Below are 17,152 nucleotides of genomic sequence, written 5' to 3'. Positions count from 1 at the left end.
AATTTAAGAATTTAAGAATTTACAATTTTAAGAATTTAAGAATTTAAGAATTTAAGAATTTAAGAATTTAAGAATTTAAGAAATTTAAGAATTTAAGAATTAAGAATTTAAGAATTTAAGAATTTAAGAATTTAAGAATTTAAGAATTTAAGAATTTAAGAATTAAGAATTTAAGAATTTAAGAATTTAAGAATTTAAGAATTTGAATTTAAGAATTTAAGAATTTAAGAATTTAAGAATTTAAGAATTTAAGAATTTAAGAATTTAAGAATTTAAGAATTTAAGAATTTAAGAATTTAAGAATTTAAGAATTTAAGAATTTAAGAATTTAAGAATTTAAGAATTTAAGAATTTAAGAATTTAAGAATTTAAGAATTTAAGAATTTAAGAATTTAAATTTAAGAATTTGGAAGAATTTAAGAATTTAAGAATTTAAGAATTTAAGAATTTAAGAATTTAAGAATTTAAGAATTTAAGAATTTAAGAATTTAAGAATTTTAAGAATTTAAGAATTTAAGAATTTAAGAATTTAAGAATTTAAGAATTTAAGAATTTAAGAATTAAGAATTTTTTAAGAATTTAAGAATTTAAGAATTTAAGAATTTAAGAATTTAAGAATTTAAAAATTTAAGAATTTAAGAATTTAAGAATTTAAGAATTTAAGAATTTAAGAATTTAAGAATTTAATTTAAATTTAAGAATTTAAGAATTTAAGAATTTAAGAATTTAAGAATTTAAGAATTTAAGAATTTAAGAATTTAAGAATTTAAGAATTTAAGAATTTAAGAATTTAAGAATTTAAGAATTTAAGAATTTAAGAATTTAAGAATTTAAGAATTTAAGAATTTAAGAATTTAAGAATTTAAGAATTTAAGAATTTAAGAATTTAAGAATTTAAGAATTTAAATTTAAGAATTTAAGAATTTAAGAATTTAAGAATTTGGAATTTAATTTAAGAAATTTAAGAATTTAGAATTTAAGAATTTAAATTTAAGAATTTAAGAATTTATTTAAAATTTTTTTAAATTTAAAATTTAAGAATTTAAATTTAGAATTTAAGAATTTAAGAATTTAAGAATTTAAGAATTTAAATTTAGCAATTTAATTTAGAATTTAAGAATTTAGAATTTAAGAATTTAAGAATTTAAGAATTTAAATTTAATTTAAATTAAAATTTAAATTAAGAATTTAAGAATTTAAGAATTTAAGAATTTAAGAATTTAAGAATTTAAGAATTTAAGAATTTAAGAATTTAAGAATTTAAGAATTTTAAAATTTAAGAATTTAAGAATTTAAGAATTTAAGAATTTAAGAATTTAAGAATTTAAGAATTTAAGAATTTAAGAATTTAAGAATTTAAGAATTTAAGAATTTAAGAATTTAGAATTTAAGAATTTAAGAATTTTTAAATTTAAGAATTTAAGAATTTAAGAATTTAAGAATTTAAGAATTTAAGAATTTAAGAATTTAAGAATTTAAGAATTTAAGAATTTAAGAATTTAAGAATTTAAGAATTTAAGAATTTAAGAATTTAAGAATTTAAGAATTTAAGAATTTTTAAGAATTTAAGAATTTAAGAATTTAAGAATTTAAGAATTTAAGAATTTAAGAATTTAAGAATTTAAGAATTTAAGAATTTAAGAATTTAAGAATTTAAGAATTTAAGAATTTAAGAATTTAAGAATTTAAGAATTTAAATTTAATTTAAGAATTTAAGAATTTAAGAATTTAAGAATTTAAGAATTTAAGAATTTAAGAATTTAAGAATTTAAGAATTTAAGAATTTAAGAATTTAAGAATTTAAGAATTTAAGAATTTAAGAATTTAAGAATTTAAGAATTTAAGAATTTAAGAATTTAAGAATTTAAGAATTTAAGAATTTAAGAATTTAAGAATTTAAGAATTTAAGAATTTAAGAATTTAAGAATTTAAGAATTTAAGAATTTAAGAATTTAAGAATTTAAGAATTTAAGAATTTAAGAAATTTAAGAATTAAGAATTTAAGAATTTAAGAATTTAAGAATTTAAGAATTTAAGAATTTAAGAATTTAAGAATTTAAGAATTTAAGAATTTAAGAATTTAAGAATTTAAGAATTTAAGAATTTAAGAATTTAAGAATTTAAGAATTTAAGAATTTAAGAATTTAAGAAAGATCGGAAGAGCACACGTCTTAAGAATTTAAGAATTTAAGAATTTAAGAATTTAAGAATTTAAGAATTTAAGAATTTAAGAATTTAAGAATTTAAGAATTTAAGAATTTAAGAATTTAAGAATTTAAGAATTTAAGAATTTAAGAATTTAAGAATTTAAGAATTTAAGAATTTAAGAATTTAAGAATTTAAGAATTTAAGAATTTAAGAATTTAAGAATTTAAGAATTTAAGAATTTAAGAATTTAAGAATTAAGAATTTAAATTTAAGAATTTAAGAATTTAAGAATTTAAGAATTTAAGAATTTAAGAATTTAAGAATTTAAGAATTTAAGAATTTAAGAATTTAAGAATTTAAGAATTTAAGAATTTAAGAATTTAAGAATTTAAGAATTTAAGAATTTAAGAATTAAGAATTTAAGAATTTAAGAATTTAAGAATTTAAGAATTTAAGAATTTAAGAATTTAAGAATTTAAGAATTTAATAATTTAAGAATTTAAGAATTTAAGAATTTAAGAATTTAAGAATTTAAGAATTTAAGAATTTAAGAATTTAAGAATTTAAGAATTTAAGAATTTAAGAATTTAAGAATTTAAGAATTTAAGAATTTAAGAATTTAAGAATTTAAGAATTTAAGAATTTAAGAATTTAAGAATTTAAGAATTTAAGAATTTAAGAATTTAAGAATTTAAGAATTTAAGAATTTAAGAATTTAAGAATTTAAGAATTTAAGAATTTAAGAATTTAAGAATTTAAGAATTTAAGAATTTAAGAATTTAAGAATTTAAGAATTTAAGAATTTAAGAATTTAAGAATTTAAGAATTTAAGAATTTAAGAATTTAAGAATTTAAGAATTTAAGAATTTAAGAATTTAAGAATTTAAGAATTTAAGAATTTAAGAATTTAAGAATTTAAGAATTTAAGAATTTAAGAATTTAAGAATTTAAGAATTTAAGAATTTAAGAATTTAAGAATTTAAGAATTTAAGAATTTAAGAATTTAAGAATTTAAGAATTTAAGAATTTAAGAATTTAAGAATTTAAGAATTTAAGAATTTAAGAATTTAAGAATTTAAGAATTTAAGAATTTAAGAATTTAAGAATTTAAGAATTTAAGAATTTAAGAATTTAAGAATTTAAGAATTTAAGAATTTAAGAATTTAAGAATTTAAGAATTTAAGAATTTAAGAATTTAAGAATTTAAGAATTTAAGAATTTAAGAATTTAAGAATTTAAGAATTTAAGAATTTAAGAATTTAAGAATTTAAGAATTTAAGAATTTAAGAATTTAAGAATTTAAGAATTTAAGAATTTAAGAATTTAAGAATTTAAGAATTTAAGAATTTAAGAATTTAAGAATTTAAGAATTTAAGAATTTAAGAATTTAAGAATTTAAGAATTTAAGAATTTAAGAATTTAAGAATTTAAGAATTTAAGAATTTAAGAATTTAAGAATTTAAGAATTTAAGAATTTAAGAATTTAAGAATTTAAGAATTTAAGAATTTAAGAATTTAAGAATTTAAGAATTTAAGAATTTAAGAATTTAAGAATTTAAGAATTTAAGAATTTAAGAATTTAAGAATTTAAGAATTTAAGAATTTAAGAATTTAAGAATTTAAGAATTTAAGAATTTAAGAATTTAAGAATTTAAGAATTTAAGAATTTAAGAATTTAAGAATTTAAGAATTTAAGAATTTAAGAATTTAAGAATTTAAGAATTTAAGAATTTAAGAATTTAAGAATTTAAGAATTTAAGAATTTAAGAATTTAAGAATTTAAGAATTTAAGAATTTAAGAATTTAAGAATTTAAGAATTTAAGAATTTAAGAATTTAAGAATTTAAGAATTTAAGAATTTAAGAATTTAAGAATTTAAGAATTTAAGAATTTAAGAATTTAAGAATTTAAGAATTTAAGAATTTAAGAATTTAAGAATTTAAGAATTTAAGAATTTAAGAATTTAAGAATTTAAGAATTTAAGAATTTAAGAATTTAAGAATTTAAGAATTTAAGAATTTAAGAATTTAAGAATTTAAGAATTTAAGAATTTAAGAATTTAAGAATTTAAGAATTTAAGAATTTAAGAATTTAAGAATTTAAGAATTTAAGAATTTAAGAATTTAAGAATTTAAGAATTTAAGAATTTAAGAATTTAAGAATTTAAGAATTTAAGAATTTAAGAATTTAAGAATTTAAGAATTTAAGAATTTAAGAATTTAAGAATTTAAGAATTTAAGAATTTAAGAATTTAAGAATTTAAGAATTTAAGAATTTAAGAATTTAAGAATTTAAGAATTTAAGAATTTAAGAATTTAAGAATTTAAGAATTTAAGAATTTAAGAATTTAAGAATTTAAGAATTTAAGAATTTAAGAATTTAAGAATTTAAGAATTTAAGAATTTAAGAATTTAAGAATTTAAGAATTTAAGAATTTAAGAATTTAAGAATTTAAGAATTTAAGAATTTAAGAATTTAAGAATTTAAGAATTTAAGAATTTAAGAATTTAAGAATTTAAGAATTTAAGAATTTAAGAATTTAAGAATTTAAGAATTTAAGAATTTAAGAATTTAAGAATTTCACATAACATATCAAAAAATGGTGAAGTTATGTTTTCGATACTCTGAGATACGATTTTTTGAAAATAAAAACTGTGTTTTTCGACGCGCCACGCGCAAAAATTGGAAAATGACGAAAACGGGAAAAAATCGACTTTTTTCACTAAAACTGCGATAACTTTAAAATTTCAGCGATGACCTATACATGTTAGGGTACTAAAATTTCGTAATTAAAAGACGCAACTTTTGGTACCATAACATCTATAGGTCATCGCTGAAATTTTAAAGTTATCGCAGTTTTAGTGAAAAAAAGTCGATTTTTCCCCGCTTTCGTCATTTTCCCATTTTTGCGCGTGGCGCGTCGAAAAACACAGTTTTTATTTTCAAAAAATCTTATCTCAGAGTATCGAAAACATAACTTCACCATTTTTTGATATGTTATGTGAAATTTTCCGAGGAATCCGATAAAAATATTTTCAGACATAGGCTCTTTGGTCCCGAGACCTTCAAAACAGCATTTTAAGTTTTCATATGACCTTTTCAAATGTAAAGCTAGATTTTCGAAACTTCTTACTATTTTTCTCAAATAGCCAAACTAATCACCTTTTTTTTGCGTCTAGGACAGCTAAAATCGGATGAAATGGCGCGGAGATATGATTTTTTGAAAAAAGTAGTTTTTGCGAAAATCGATGAAAATTGCCATTTTTCGGACCACCCTAACACGGCGTAGGTCACCCTAATGGCCAAACAAAAAAATACGGGTCTAATTATTTTGGCCAAGGATCCCCCAGAAAAATTTTGAGCCCGATCGGAGAACTTTTTTTTCGAATCATGCTGTTTTCGTGGGGAATTGCTGTATAAACAAATTGTGTATGTTTTGTTCCAAGTAATAAATTGTAATAATCGTTGATTATTTGTTGGAAGAGTTTTACTGACAGTGATTTTTTTTATTTCCATAAATAGTGATTATTATTTTTTTATCTTTTTATGTACCTAGTAACCTTTTTCCTGAAAATTGATTTACTTAAAACTTCCAAGACATTCGCTATCGGGGTATAAGATGACTGTGTGTGAACTTTTTTCAGAACTGAAAGAACTGAATTAAATTTGTATTGAAAGGGTACATACATATAGGCAAAAGGAAGCAGTCAAGAATCAATTAATTCTACTACAAAACCAATATTGTTTTAATTTTTTTGAGTTATGATGATACTACATACTTGGGTAAGAGTGGATTTACAGGTTATCATTTAATGATCATAGATCTCTAAACAAAATGAAAAATGGCAACGCAGCGACTTGAAAAACAATTAAACATAAAAGAAGTTTTGTGAATTAAGCGGTTTTATAGCAAATATTGAAAAATAAAAAAAAACATATTTTTGGTTGAATTTAAGATAACTCCGACTCCGACTCCAACTCCGGGTTAGCAGAAATTTTCGGCTCCGACTCCGACTCCGACTCCAGTTAATAAAATTTAGCCGACTCCGGCTCCGACTCCGACTCCAGCGATCGAGTTTTGACGACTCCGACTCCGACTCCGACTCCAGGTCCCCAAAAAGACCCGACTCCACCGACTCCGACTCCACAGCCCTGATCAGATCGATCTCATATTTTGATCAATGCTAGAACACTTTAATTGAAAGAAAATGTAACAAAAAGCTCATTAAAAAATGCAGATGATAAAAATACAAAAATCATTGAAAGTTGAAAACCAAAAGTGTCTCATTGATGACTACGCTACCCTATAATAAATCAAATCAGTTTGCTGAATTAAATTTGTTGCCTTTGGAAAAAGGTTTATAAAGCTTGAACAAATGTCATGTCTTATAATTATTGACAACGAAGTCAATAAAATCTAAAAAAAAAATATCTTAAGATTATCAGTTTAATCTTAACAATATTTCTATAGAATACTAATTCCGCGCATTTTTATTTTTCAAAATAAATGTTTGATCTTGAATGCTGATTTAAATTTACGAATTCTTAAATCTCGTATCGAACAATTTTCTAAAAATAAATTCATCATTTAAAAACCATAACGATTTACTTAAACATTTAATGAAATAAAAAAATATCGATTGAGCGTTGAAATTTTTTAATCTTTCCAAATTTTAAAGAAAATGATTTTGATTTTGATGAAAAGAATATTCTGTCAATATAATAACAATAACACTATCAAAACGATAAGGTTACGGGTTTCGCCTTGTAAGCGGAAGGTGAAGGGTTGAATTCCTGTCTGGCTCGGCAAAGTCAGATCCCTTCAAAGAGTAAATCTGCTCACTGGAAATACTGACAGGTAGGGGATGGATTTCGACTTGCGGCGTACTGGGTTTCTAATCCAGAGGTCGTGAGTTTGATTCTATCGGGATTAATGAAGTTTTTTAATGTATTATGTATTTGATGACACAACATATTTTTTTAATATTTTTCATTTTAAAAAATCTTTTACTAACGCCGAGCTGAATGATATTTTCTTTTTTGAACTAGTTCTCTGTTATAATTATTTCGATAATTATATTATGTGTATTTGCATATGAGAAAAAATCAAATCATAAACACTTTTGAAAAGTCGTTGCTTCAATAATAAAAAGTATTATTCTCATTATTTAAAATATTTGTTATTTCATGTTGCAATACAGCAATTCCCCACGAAAACAGCATGATTCGAAAAAAGTTCTCCGATCGGACTCAAAATTTTTTCTGGGGGATCCTTGGCCGAAATAATTAGACCCGTATTTTTTTGTTTCGCCATTAGGGTGACCTACGCCGTGTTAGGGTGTTTCGAAAAATGGCAATTTTCGTTGATTTCGCAAAAACCACTTTTTTCAAAAAATCATATCTCCGCGCCATTTCATCCGATTTTAGCTGTCCTAGACGCAAAAGAAAGGTGATTAGTTTGGCTATTTGGGAAAAATAGTAAAAAGTTTCAAAAATCTAGCTTTACATTTAAAAAGGTTGAATGAAAACATAAAATGCTGTTTTGAAGGTCTCGGGACCAAAGAGCCTACACAGCAAAAAATCCGATGGTAAAATCGCATGCAAAAGCATGCACATCACCTTCGTCAAAATAAACACTTAATATTACACACTGCATGTACATTTTTTGCAAAAACAAAAAAAAAAAGTAGCAACCGACGGGAATCAAACCCAGCACCAACAGTGAGGACTGGCGCCTTAGCCCACTCGACCATCACACCGATGAAACGCTGTAAGGATAAACGCATATATGAGCTTGACATTTCGGTCAGATAAGTTTCCCATACTGATGGGCTACATATTTTAGGGTGTAAAATTACATAAAATTGCATAAAATAATGCAATATTTATTTTACACCCAGGCCTTTTACACGCAGCTGGATTACTACTTTTTTAGCTGTGTATGTCTGAAAATATTTTATCGGATTCTCAGAAAATTTCACATAACATAACAAAAATGGTGAAGTTATGTTTTCGATACTCTGAGATACGATTTTTGAAAATAAAAACTGGGCGACGCCACGCGCAAAATGGGAAAATGACGAAAACGGGAAAATTTTTTCACTAAAACTGCGATAACATTAAAATTTCAGCGATGATCTATACATGTTAAAATACCAAAATTTTCGTAATTGAAAGACGCAACTTTTGGTACCATAACATCTATATGTAATCGCTGAAATTTTAAAATTATCGCAGTTTTAGTGAAAAAAGTCGATTTTTTCCCGTTTTCGTCATTTTCCCATTTTTGCGCGTGGCGCGTCGAAAAATCCAGTTTTTATTTTAAAAAATCGTATCTCAGAGTATCGAAAACATAACTTCACCATTTTTTGTTATGTTATGTGAAATTTTCTGAGGAATCCGATAAAAATATTTTCAGACATAGGCTCTTTGGTCCCGAGACCTTCAAAACAGCATTTTATGTTTTCATTCAACCTTTTTAAATGTAAAGCTAGATTTTTGAAACTTCTTACTATTTTTCCCAAATAGCTCAACTAATCACCTTTCTTTTGCGTCTAAGACAGCTAAAATCGGATGAAATGGCGCGGAGATATGACTTTTTGAAAAAAGTGGTTTTTGCGAAAATCGACGAAAATTGCCATTTTTTGAACCACCTTAACACGGCGTAGGTCACCCTAATGGCCAAACAAAAAAATACGGGTCTAATTATTTCGGCCAAGGATCCCCCAGAAAAAAATTTAGCTCAATCGGAGAACTTTTTTTTCGAATCATGCTGTTTTCGTGGGGAATTGCTGAATATTTTTGCTCATTGCAGAGTATTATTTAGAATTCCAGTTTGTAAGAAGAATTTCATGTGACATAAGTTTGGTGGGATTAAACCAAGAAAGGGGGTGAGGGGTGACACCGGGCACCCGGCCTTAGTACGCCTCTGACCGTCCAGGTCTTCCACTGGTTTACGGCACGCTGGCTTCGGCAGCTGTTATGATTCTAGATGTAAAATCGTCAATTATCAGCCCCTGACCAAGTCGAATGCTTCAACTCGTCATTTCCTCGAACCGTTCCCAGTTGGCTCTTTCGTAAATCCATCTAGCGCGTTTCGGTGTTTCGTTGATAGATCCAGGGTAGTCGATCAAAATCGGGAAATGATCGCTGTTTGCACAGTCTGGGACAGTTTTCCACAGGAACTTGTGTGCGGGGTGGCAGTGCGTGGCCGAATGGTTACGCTGTCCGCTTTGTAAGCGGATGATTCTGGGTTCGATTCCCATCTGCTCTAACCTTCCATCGGATGAGGAAGTAAAATGTCGGTCCCGGCCTTGGTTGTTAGGCCGTTAAGTCATTCCAGGTATGGGAGTCGTCTCCCTGCTATAAGTACAAACAACACACCAAACCAAGCCTACTCTGGTGGAATCGCTGGCGGCGGTTGGACTCGCAATCCAAAGGTCGTCAGTTCAAACACTGGGGTGGAAGGTTCCTTGGAGTAGAAAGAGGATTGGGTGCTCTCCCCATTCAAGCCTTCGGACTCCTAGGTTCGAGTAGAAACTTGCAATAGAGACCACAAAAGACCCGGTTAATGTGAATGGTTTTTTTTGTGTGCCACAGTACACAAAGATACATCTAGTGCTTGCGTCGTGCCTGTTGCAGGATCAAGCCGGGTGTGGGAAACATTGTTAAAGACTACACCCAAAAGAAAAATATATCTCAAAATCTGCAACATTGGATTTGCTGCAGAAAATGTCATATTTTATAACATTTTTTGCAGCAAGCCCGTAGATCATTTTTGCCCGCGTGTAAAAATTTCAGCGATCTGCAGTTCTCACCAATACATATAATGCTGGCCCATTCCCGAGCAACACTCCAAAGAGAAGCATATGTTGGTGCTCTTTCACTAACTTTTCATCAAGCGTCCATGGCGCGGTGGTAGGGTGTCAATAACCAAGAAGTTGGTGGTTCAATCCTCGTTCTGATAAGGGTATTTTTTGTGAAATACAATCAAAAAGCCGTCGGTAATGACGATAATTGTCGGTAACGGGCAAAAATGTCATACTCCTATATCGCAAAAAATGCATGAGGACAGATTTCATGCAGATTCTGATATACTTTCATGCCACCATGCATCACAATCTTGCGACTGCCAGTAGGGTGTACCATGTTGCGTAGAACAACTTGTTCTAGTATCGAATTTCCTCTTTTGCGTGCTTCACTTCCTTTTGGTGACGGTCTGCTTCCCCAGGCCTCATGGTGTGCGTTCAGATCGCCTAGTACGAGGACAGGTTTCGTTAGCTCATCTAACAGGTCCGAGAGATTTTGGACAGCATCTTTATCTAATGGTGGTAATTATACAGAAACAACTGTGATCTTCGAAGGGAAGTGCATCTGAACCGCAACAGCTTGGATTTTAGTTCGAAGTTGAAGTCTTTGAAATGGAATTCCGTTTTTCACTACTATACCGGCACCCTGTCTGCCGTGTGGTGAGCACGGTCCAAGCAGAAGGCTGTAGTCTCTGTCGAAGTCATTGTGCGGGAACTTGAACTCTCGAGCATTGGTTTCCTGTAGACACACCAACAACGGTTGGAAGTTGGCCAGCAGCATCTGCAGATCACTTCGGTGAGATTGGATACCACACATATTCCATTAAAGTGCAAAGGTTGTCGATGCTGTTGGTGTTGGTTCCTGGTCATCAAGGTTCGTGGATACTGCAGGTGAAGAAGGTTCTGTGTACAGGGTCGATTGAACATCGTAAGAGCAGTTGGTACTTGAATGCTCGGAGTTCAAGCCCCCTGCACCAGCTGCCGCCTCAAGTTCATCAGCGGATACTGGAACGTTCGAGGTCAGGGCTGGTGCAGGGAAAGTCTTTGCTCTTAGCTGGGTTGTTGATGCATCTTGTGGGCAGGAGAATGAGCAGTCTGTGGTTTTGTAGATTTCTGGGTACGGGATTTGTTGTTCATTGTAAGAGCATTTGGTACTTGCCTGGAGGGAACTCGGCCTCCCTGCACCAGCTGCCGCCCCAAGTTCATCAGCAGATGCTGGAACGTTTGAGGTCAGGGCTGGTGCAAGGATAGTCTTTGCTCTTTTCAGCTGCTTTGTTTGCGTTGGTGTTTTTCTGCAGGTCGTACATGGCACGATGTATCTCGAGAGGATGATGGACGAGACAAACATTCGAGATAAAATGTGCATTCAGCGAATCGGATTTTTGAGAGATTTTCGTTTTCCTTAGCATCGGGAGATTTGTTGGTAGAGATCAAAGTTTCGTCGGTCGAGGCCGACTTGGAGGAGTGTCGAGGTTTGGATAGCTGTAGATTTGAAGCTTCTGCTCTAAGAGTTATGGCCGGATTCCAGGAGGACATTGGGAATGTAAGGCACTCGTTACTGGCCCCATGCTCGTCCCCCCAGACATCCACTCATACTCGAGGGAGGGGGGAGGTTACTACACGCTCTCCACACGTTGTGTCTTTTGGGGTTGCAGGTATTAATCTTCTTATTGAAAGATGCCGGCGACAAAATTGGACGAAATGTTCATCGCCCGGAGATCGCGAGTTGGCGCGAGCGAATGAACACCGCGAAAAAAGATTCGGGGGTGCATTGGGGTTTAATGATCATTGCGTCATTCGGTTTAATTGAAAAATAATTATTTTTTCGTAAATATCGCTACTTTGATGACGCGTAATTCATTTTTACAGTAAATTAGGCATTGTTACATCAAATTTGACCTTTCAAACGAACTAGAATGGCCAAATTTTAAAACAACAATGTTTGCCAATTTGACCGTTTTATCCCCAATTCCCCTTATAGACCAAAAGAAAAGTTCATCCGCGGTCTGTCAGCAGCGCGCTGTTTTGTTTGTTGGATCAACATTTGGAAATGTCGAACGTTGAAGGAAATCGCTCAAAAAATGGAAATTAACCGATTTCAAATGTTTTGGCCGCAAATGAAAGGTAAGGGTGGCTAATTTTTGATACCGATCTGTAAAACTAGTTCTGGCAAGGGTTCTGGGCACCGCGGCAATCGAATGTACCGGCGGGTTGCTTCCGGTTGCATTTGATTTGAGGAGAAGGTTTTTCAATCCACTAGGGGCTTATTCGGGGGCAATAGTTTCGGTAATCCGGAACATCCGGAAAGTTTCATATTTGCAGTGTTTTCAAACCAGTTTTTTAAATGTAACTGAGTACAATAAATCTCAAAAGTGCGCTCTTTTTGGGGGTCGCAATCCGAGGATGAACGCAATTCTGAATGTTATTTCGAGGTTTTAGCGCAAATCGAGGGAGCGTTATTGCGGGGATTTGGCGTAAAACGGGTTTTGCCTTCCTCACCTTACTGAGGAAAGGCTATAAAATCACTCGAAAAATGAAATTCTTAATTTGACATCCTAGACCCACCTTCATGTATACATATCGACTCAGAATCAAATTCTGAGCAAATGTCTGTGTGTGTGGAGGGATGTTGATCAAAAAAAAATCTGCACTGGATTATCTCGGCACTGGCTGATCCGATTTGGACCGTTTTGGTCTCATTCGATCCGTCTTGAGGTCCCATAAGTCGCTATTGAAAATTATAAAGTTTAGTTAAGTACTTCAAAAGTTATGCTAAAAACACGATTTTAGCAAAAGTCCAGAAGATTGTAAAAGGGTAGTTTTTGTAAGAAACCCCGTCATGTTATACATTTTTAGTAAGATATTCAAAAGACCTTTCCAACGAGTTCAAAAGATTGAAGATCTGACGACCCTATCAAAAGTTATAAGCACTTAAGTGTTATTTATGAACTTTTTAGAGGCTGGATCTCAGATAATTTGACGAAAACGTTGTCTGAATCTATCATGCGACTTGTCGTTGGATAGGTAATCAAAAGACCTTTCCTTTTTTCAATAGATTGCAGATCTGACAACCCTATTAAAAGTTATAACACTTAAATGTTATTTATGAACTTTTTAGAGGCCGGATCTCAGTTTTTTGTTGAAAACGTTGTTCGGATCCATCATGCGACCTGTCGTTGGACAAGTAATCAAAAGACCTTTGCAACGAGTTCAAAAGATTGAAGATCTGACAACCCTATCAAAAGTTATAAGCACATGAATGCCCTGAATTATGATGATCTGACTACCCAATCTGATGGTATGAATAATGTATCAAGTTGATAGAACACTGAAAGGTCCGCCCTTTTGCATCAATTTTGGATAGCATTCCCTCTAAACGTGAGGAAGGCACCAACTACCTAAGGGTGGATTAAGTAACGTTTTCTTTTTTAATTTTATTTACAAATAAACGAAACATTTATATAAGGGGTCATCCACAAAACACTGATAAGGGGCCATTTTCAAATCTGAGTATCCAAGAACTCCTGGCAGTCATGGCATATATAGCTACCTGATCAACGGAGGTCTATATGGGTGAATTAACCATCGGTATAGCTTCAGACAGCTTCAGTGAACCACGATGGATACCCTTCGCCATGTTGGATTATTATGGGTCTTCCAGGAACTCTCGCGAGTTATGAGCTGATGATCTACCTGATCAACGGGGGTCTACACGGAGAGACCGACCGGGGCAAATCTAAGAAAATCTTGATTAATTTAACTAAAAGTATGGGTTAATTTTTTACACAGCTTTTTTTCAACAATCGATTGTTGATTTTGTTAACCCGAAATTGCTGACCACCGATAATTAAAATTAACTAAAAAAATACCTGGAATTGCCATTTTGTTGGTTAAATGGCCGAAAAAATTCTAGCAGTCGACTGCTAGAATATTTTTTCAGAAAATTAACTAAAAATTTCTTGTTTTCAGCTGAAATATTGTGGAATATTCTGTTGAAGACTGGCTGGGAAATGTTTTTCAACTTTTTTTCAACAATTTTTTTTCGTTGTATCAACCGAAATATTTTTGCATGCAGCAAATTATTAGTATTTTATAACAAAACATTTCTTAATTAGACATAATGTATGTAAGTGTTGATATATATTCTCTTTAATTATCTAACGATATAGGCTGGGCCGAATTTCTAGCTATATTTCAACAATTGTCTTACTTGAATTCAGAAAAATATTCGTACATGTAGGCAATAACTAGTAGTTGTTAGCGTTATTTTTATTGAATTTGCAGTAAATTTTGTAATAATGCCTCACAAATTAATTAATTCTGCCTAAAAATTTAACGTTTTGTACTAATTGGTTTTTTTTTTGTATGAGGTTGTTAAGTTACTGTTAAAAGCATCAAAATAAAACTTTTTTTTAACTGTTGTTATAAAACATGTAAAGTTTGATTAATGTTTTAAAAAATTACGTTGCATTAAACTAAAAATAATGAAAAAGCATATTACAAATTTTGTTGAACATATTTAAAAAAGATGTTTAATTTAACATGAATTCCTGAAAAATAGAAATCGAGCAAAATTTTCACCAAGTTTTAAGCTTATATTTTTATTATGTTGTATAAAATTAAGTATTGTATCCACTTACCATCACTGTGAAATCATCCGATAAGTCATCATCATCTACAATGGTCTCAGGTTTAGTTATTTTTCTTGTGGTTGGAAACAGAATTTTCACTAAAGTGAACCTTTGCTGCAAATAGACATGTGAAATGTATTAGTAATTTAATACAAAATTCTTAATTTCGGCTATAAACTGAAAAAAGGAACGTAAATAAATGAAATTATATTGAGGAAAGAAGAAATATCAATAATGCTACTTACCAAAGTTGCATTAATTTAACAATTACTTTTGGCAACAAACTTTCATTGCATTTGATTCAATTTATTCAACGTACTTCGATTCCTGAAAAAAATATTTTGAGTTTTACTTACCAGTTTATTGAGCAGTCGTATTGCAACAAAACTTTCAAGATAATAATTATTTTCTTTTATATATTTTATATATATATTTTTTTTTTATATTTCACTTCATCTCTATTTTTTATGTTGTTTATGTTGCTTTCACATGGTATTTCTATGTATTTTATAATTGATGATTCTGGAAAAAAATAATGGTTCATTAAGATTTTATCCGTCGTAAGCACGAAGCTTTTTAATGATTCAGTTTTCTAATAAGAATCACATTAGATAAATTATTGTGCAAAAATAAACCCATACTTACTTGGATTAACCAACATTTTGTTAAATTTGCCCGGGCTGCTCTATCCGTGAAGAGTCGGCCCGCATTTCCTTCTATTGCCCTCTCGTTCCATCAAACATTCTTCTAACATGTTCAACTCACTCGCATTGGAGGTCCTCATGGCAAATCGTCCTCTTGCTCTTCATAGTTTATCACCTGCAAAGAAATCATCAACAAACCTACTCACCAATTCCACCTCCCCAGTTGCAACACTTTGATGTGCCACTTCAACATTAGCTAAATAGTGTAAGTTTCACCTTTCACATCCTCTCACTTCATAATTAACAACACAAACTCAACAAATCGACCGCTCTCGTTCGAATCCTGACTTCAAATGACAGACGTAAACAAACCCAAGTTCATCTTTTAAATATTCAACCAAATGTAAATTATATTCAACCAACAAAATTTTTGATTTTCCTAAAACCAAAGCTAACAGTCGAGCACGTTCATTCGAGTTCGGGAAATCTGTTAGCTTTTTGCCTCTAGCATTTTCAACAAACAGGTTATTAAATTAATACTAAATTTTAGTTATTCTAGCGGAATATTGGCAGTAACAAGTACGTTTTTGTTAAAATTAACGAAAGTAAAATCAACAATTTTAATTGTTAAAATTTCTGGGCACGGTCTCTCCGTGTATATGGGTGTATTAATCATTGTAGATATAATCTTTTTTAGACTAAAAAAAGTTTTTAATTCAAACCTGGTCATAACTAGAAACTTTGCCAATGGTTGGTGATCAGAAAATCTTATCTTAAGATACAGATTTGCGAAAACATTCACAGCATTTGTGTATCGATAGACACCATTTTGTATGAAGAATATGAAGTAACAGTGCTCAATATCTTTTTTAGTCATAATAAATGAATCAATGGACAAGGTTTCATACAAATCAGAAAATGCAATAAAAAGTCAATTTACAATAACGAAAAGAATTGAATACTTTGTTGAATACAAAATAACGTCTCATTTTTCTGCTTGTTTGTTGTTGTGCAGATTTGTTTTCAATATTTTGTTTGATATGTTTCAATTGGGTCCTAAAGAGAAGCTTAAATTTGTGATATTATTGTTCACAACGATAAAGTGTATTTTTCTGAGTACAATGACACTTTGTACGACCGAAAAGGATTTCAAATCGATTTTTTTTCGCAGCCCTTCTTGACAAAAAGGTTCTACTTCACAGCTTGTTCTAAGAGGACCTTAGTTGATTCATCGAAAAAATGTTGTCCTGTCCTATTTTTTGCATTTAAATGAAAAAGGTGATCAGAAATGGTTTTTAATCTGTTTTTTTTGCCGTTGAACATAACAATTGACTTAGGGCTTTAGGACCCTATTGTACGCCATTACGGGGTTTGTTTTCCGGTACCCCCTGAGATCATGATCAACGGAGGTCTATATTGGTGAATTGACCATCGGTGTAGTTTCAGGTAGCTTCAGTGAACCACGATAGATACTCTGGGGTACGTTGGATTGTTATAGATCATCCAAGAATTCCAGGAAGTGATGACCTGGTATCTACCTGATCAACGCGGGTCTATATGGGTATATCAACCATCGGTATCGCTTCAAGAAGTTTCAGTGGACCATGATGGACACTTTGCACCATGCTGGATTGTTATGGGTTTCCCAGGAACTCTCGGTCATGGCTTGGATATCTACCTGCTCAACGGGGGTCTATTTGGGTGAATTAACCATCGGTGTAGATTCAGGTAGATTACTGATTACTGAACCACGATGGATACTCTAGGGTTCGTTGGATTGGTATATGTCTTCCAAGGACTCCTTGAAGTAACCTGGATATCTACCAGATCAACGACGGTTTATATGGCTGAACTAACCATCGGTATAGCTTCAGGTAGCTTTAGTGAGCCACGATGGATATTCTTCGCCGTGTTGGATGGT

At 30.2% G+C, this 17,152-nt stretch overlaps 1 pseudogene; it reads right to left on the bottom strand.

Moving 5' to 3' along the window:
- LOC119769059 overlaps positions 1-17,152 on the bottom strand; it is a 185,564-nt pseudogene that overhangs the window by 167,616 nt on the left and 796 nt on the right.

Source organism: Culex quinquefasciatus, chromosome 3 (assembly GCF_015732765.1).
Source record: "Culex quinquefasciatus strain JHB chromosome 3, VPISU_Cqui_1.0_pri_paternal, whole genome shotgun sequence".
NCBI lineage: Eukaryota > Metazoa > Arthropoda > Insecta > Diptera > Culicidae > Culex > Culex quinquefasciatus.
The sequence above is the reverse complement of the archived record's forward strand: the minus strand, read 5'-3'. Positions and strand labels throughout refer to the sequence as shown.